The following is a 5096-nucleotide window of genomic DNA, read 5'->3' as shown; positions in this document are numbered from 1 at the left end:
TCTTACTACGTGACTGTCAGCATCACTTTGAGGTTGTTGTAAACACTTACTACATTACTGTAAGCATCCCTGAGTTTATTAGCAACTCTCACTACATTACTTTTAGCCTCATTTTTAGTTCATTAGCAATTCTTACGACATCACTGTTGCATTATTTTGAGATTGGTATCAATTCTTACTACATCACTGTCGCATCATTTTGAGAGCTTTCGCAATTCTTCCGACATCACTGTCGCATTATTTTGAGGTTCGTAGCAACTCTTACTACATGACTGTCAGCATCACTTTGAGGTTGTTCGAAACACTTACTACATTACTGTAAGCATCACTGAGTTTATTAGCAACTATCACTACATTACCGTCAGTACCATTTTGAGTTTATTAGCAAGTCTTAAGAATATCACTGTCACCTCATTTTGAGATCATTAGCAATTCTTCTGACATCACTGTCGCATTATTTTGAGGTTCGTAGCAACTCTTACCACATTACTGTGTCATTATTTTAAGGTTTGTTGCAACCCTTACTACATTACTATCAGCATCACTGAGTTTATTAGCAACTATCACTCCATTACTGTTAGCATCATTTTGAGTTTATTAGCAATTCTTACTACAGCACTGTCGCATCATTTTGAGATCATTAGCAATTCTTCCCACATCACTGTCGCATTTTTAGGTTTGTATCAACTCTTACTACATTACATTCAGCATCACTGAGTTTATTAGCAACTATCACTACATTACTGTTAGCATCATTTTGAGTTCATTAGCAATTCTTACTACATCACTGTAGCATCATTTGGAGATCATTAGCAATTCTTACGACATCACTGTAGCATCATTTTGAGGTTATTAGCAACTCTTACTACATCACTGTCAGCATCATTTTTAGGTTACTCGCAACTCTAACCACATGACTGTCAACATCACTTTGAGGTTATTCGAAACTTTCACTACATTACTGTTAGCATCATTTTGAGATCATTAGCAATTCTTCCGACATCACTGTCGCATTATTTTGAGGTTAGTAGCAACTCTCACTACATGACTGTCGCATTATTTTGAGGTTCGTAGCAACTCTTACTACAATACTGTTGCATTATTTTAAGTTTAGTAGAAACTCTCACTACATCACTGTAGCATCATTTTGAGGTTTGTAGCAACTCTCACTACATCACTGTAGTGTAATTTTATCCTTGAGATTGGGGACCAATAATTTTATTTTCCATTTTTGGGACATGTACTGTACACAGACACACAGATTTATGAAAGTCACTTTCAGGTGCCTGAAATTCCTTTGGGGACTAAAGTCTAGAAAAGTAATTTGAACATTTGTGTGTACTTTGTTTTGTGATGATAAGATTTACACCGACCAAGTCAGCCATATTGGCACCACAATCCAATTGGCATGTCAATAAACATCACCCAATAAACCAAGGTCTTCTGTCTCAATGTATGTCACTGAAACATACTGTATTGTATTGCCTCACACTTACAGCATACAAGGATGCATGGCGTGGGTGGAACTGCCTGAATCTCTTCTGCAATGGAAGTTTGGTCAACCGTGTGGAACATTCCTGCACGATCCCCTTTGAGTGGGAAAGTAGCATCAACACAGCACCACGTGGTCCACCAGCAGCTTGGATTTCTGCTCCTTGTCTTGTAGTTCCACTTGACTTCTCCAAGGGAAGAGACTGCAAATAGTCAAGAACTCTGGGAAATTTGGTGGCTGTGGCCTCCTCAAATTCCACATTGATGTGGACACCAGTTCAAAGTTTGAAGTGCAGTTATCAACTCTGCACTGAAGTTGTTTCGTTAAAGGATAAATGATTTCCATTGTCCAATGATTATTTTACATTCCAATCCTCTAAAGTGATGGAGTGATACTGTAAATATGTAGAAATTCTCTATTGTTCAAAGTACAGATTCTGTGTTTATACATTGTTGTAGTTTTTATACTTGGAGAAACCAGAATCTAACAGGAAATCACTGTAGAAAGTTGGCTCAGTTTCATAAAGTAACAACTAAATAGCTTCAATTGACAGTGATTGACCTTAAACTTGGCAATTTTAATCACTATGCTTGCTTTTCCACTGTCAAATGAACTTTTTAATGGGAAATTCCTGCTCATAGACTGGTTTGTTTCATACATGAACCAGTAAGAGCCCTGAACTTAGAGAAGAACCTGAAAGGTCCTTGTTCTTCATGTGTTTTTACGTGATGGGCCTTTTTTCCTGCAGTTTAATTCACATTTATCAACAATTAAAGGGCACCTAGAATGAAAATCATTGTTTTTGTGTTTTTGGTGTTTCTTCAACGTCCCCCAGCTGTGGGGAACACACACCAAGTGTGAGGCAGTGTCATAACCTCTGTTTGAAGGATCTCCCCTCTTTTGAATCGCCGTGGGAAAATGGACCAATGCGATTTTGGCTGAAGTGTTACGTCACAGTTCAGTCAGTGCCCCCCCCCCCCCCCCCCACTCACACACACCCCTTTGACATATTTCGGGGGGGGGGGGGCGATTATGCGAGCGAGCCGAGTGAGTGCAGCGCTCTTGTGTCGCAACTGGAGCCTGCAGCAGCAGCACTGACTGAGCAGATTGATTGAAGGAATGGCCTCGATACAATTGAGACCTTTGTTTTATCTGCGCTGTCTGTCGCTAGCTGGCCTGGCCTGGCTTGAGGGGGAAGGAATCTCACCAGCCAGGCAGGCTACCAAGGGGCCAGGCCACCAGGAAAACTCCCAGTTGTCCCGACGGTCACCCCGCCGCTGCATATACGGCTGGATCTGCGAATGGGCCGTGGCTACTTGGTATCTTATCTTACGAATGTTGTTGTATGATATGGAATGTTGTCAATTGACAGTAGCCGTCACACTTAGCACTGGCGACAGTTAGCCGAGAAAGTGGGAGTACTTTCTTTTCAGTGACAGTGAGGGCAGCCAATCACCGAGTAGTAGTTAAATGAGGTTGCCAGATAAACAACGGCAACTGATCGCCGTCAACTCATGCACTTGCATAAATAATGAGGTTGCCAGATGAGGTCAGAAACGACCCCAATAGGGACAAATGAGGCATTCTAAACCCAACATGGTAACATAGCGGTTTCAGAGAGCCTTTTAGGAAGCTTCTGAGCCATCACAGACCCAACCATTTTTTGTGGGGTTACATATCACACCACAGAACAAGAATTAATACCCCTTCAACCTCTCTATGGCACCTTTAATGTACTGTAATTTAATGAGTTGGGACTGTGAAAGCTGCTGTGTATTTTTACAGTTTATTCCATGTAATTTTGTGGAACAGTTCATCACTGTAATTTGACGGTATTCGTCTGGAAACTCTGCTGCCAGACTTTTTACCGTTTTTTTATAGTTTTTTTTCTTGACAGTGTACACAGAGGTCTCGTGGTTGAGCCGGGGCACACAGAGTCCCGCCCCCACACAGCTGAGAAACGCAGCTCTGAGCAGCTGCCTCAGTCACACAGAAGATAGACGCGTTTCCTGGTTGGCAAGTGCAGACACAACTTCTCTGAGTGCAGGGTTCACTTCTCTCATTGCTGTTTGTTCACTGTTGAGGTTTTATTCCTCCACCAACCTGCTTCTGTCTGGAAAGAAACAAATAACTGGAGTGCTGCACATCAACAGACTTGGTGTTTGGACACGGACGAATGAAGTTTGGCTTTTTGTTTCTTCCATCAGATCAGAGCTGATAGGAAAAACAATCAGGTGGTTTTATTAAACCAGCAGTGAGCTGGACTTCAGCCCAGGTCCTCAGTCCCACTGTCAGTTCACTTCAACATGGACGAACAAAATCCAACCCTCACCTGGCCTGGAAATCAATAACAATTACATAACAACTCCTTTATTTCTCTCCTGTTCAGGTCCAGTTGGACTCCATCCATCATCATCTTCCGCTTATTCCTTACTATTAAGGGTCGCGGGGGGGCTGGAGCCTATCCCAGCATCTACGGGCAAGAGGCGGGGTACACCCTGGACAGGTCGCCAGTCCCAGTTGGACTCATTCATCTCTATATGGTAGGATTTCACTTCATGAGTTCAGAAGCATCTTCACATGAGATGCTGGTTCCTCAAATTGATTGATTGTTGAATTCTGTGTTTGATGTCTGAATTCTGTCTTTGATCTCTGGGTTCTGTGCATTGAATTCCTGCTCCAGTCTTTGATCTCTGACTGATTCTAAACTCATCAAAGGATCACATCAGCATCTTGGTCCAGACTCCAGATGGTGATTTTACCAAGTGCACCACAGTCCTTGTTGCTGTCTGCTGTTGGGTCACAGCAAAGTAAGGAAACAGCCTGACGGTCCTCAGGAGGAAATCCAACAACCTCCAAAGATGGAGGTGAATCTAGACCTGCTCATGTTGGCCATCCTTGATGAACTTGGGCGGTACTGTGGTGCTGGGATGAGGTCATGGAGCTGATCTGGGAGCAGTCCTGATGTTAAATGATGAGATGAAGGACAGTGTGGAGGCAAAATGGACAAAATGTGTTAACATAAAATAAAATTGTAAACCTGTTTGAAGTCTTATTTTGTGTTTGATGGACATTTTTAAAATCACTAATGATTTTTTGACTGAACGTCCTGGATCCTGTGGTGCCTGATGAGGAGACAACTTGAGTACAGAGTTGGAGAAGAGGGTTTTTGGAGGGGAGATGATTTTTGCAGTGCTACAAGTCAATAAAATGTCATCATTTTTCAAAATGTCCTCACTAAGATGGTTATTAATTCTCTCTCTCCCTCATTCTCAGCTGCTACAGCCTTTAAAGAAAACCTTTGACTGGTGGATCTAACAAAGATCAGATGTTGTCTCCTCTAGAACATCAACAGCTTAACGTTGTGGGCAGGACTCCTACCTGAGCAGGGAGACCCCAATGGATTTCTAGTCCTGATAGGGAGAGGGAGCCTCCTGGGTCACGGAGTGGGGAACCTGATAGGGAGTGGGATGACCCGCCCATTGTGGGTGATTGACAGGGCAGGTTTGATCTATGTTTTCATTTTCAAAAGTAATTTTGAATATTTGTGGAAAGTTAGCCCACCTTGAACATGGAGAAGATGTCTTCTGATAGTGAATCAACT

General features: G+C 42.4%; 1 long non-coding RNA gene across 1 annotated transcript; it reads left to right on the top strand.

The window, feature by feature from the left end:
• Positions 1–3716: 3716 nt before the first annotated feature.
• On the top strand, positions 3717–4593 carry LOC147270634 (uncharacterized). The gene is made up of 3 exons (XR_015115697.1): positions 3717–3782; positions 3882–4035; positions 4176–4593. It is a non-coding gene; the product is annotated as an uncharacterized LOC147270634 (long non-coding RNA).
• The last annotated feature ends 503 nt before the right edge of the window (positions 4594–5096 follow it).

The sequence above is a fragment of the Aulostomus chinensis genome, chromosome 1 (genome assembly GCF_037954235.1).
Source record: "Aulostomus chinensis isolate RoL2024-O1b breed Wild chromosome 1, RoL_Achi_v1.0, whole genome shotgun sequence".
NCBI classification, from domain to species: Eukaryota; Metazoa; Chordata; class Actinopteri; order Syngnathiformes; family Aulostomidae; genus Aulostomus; species Aulostomus chinensis.
Note: the sequence above shows the minus strand (reverse complement) of the source record. Positions and strands in the feature narration are given on the sequence as shown.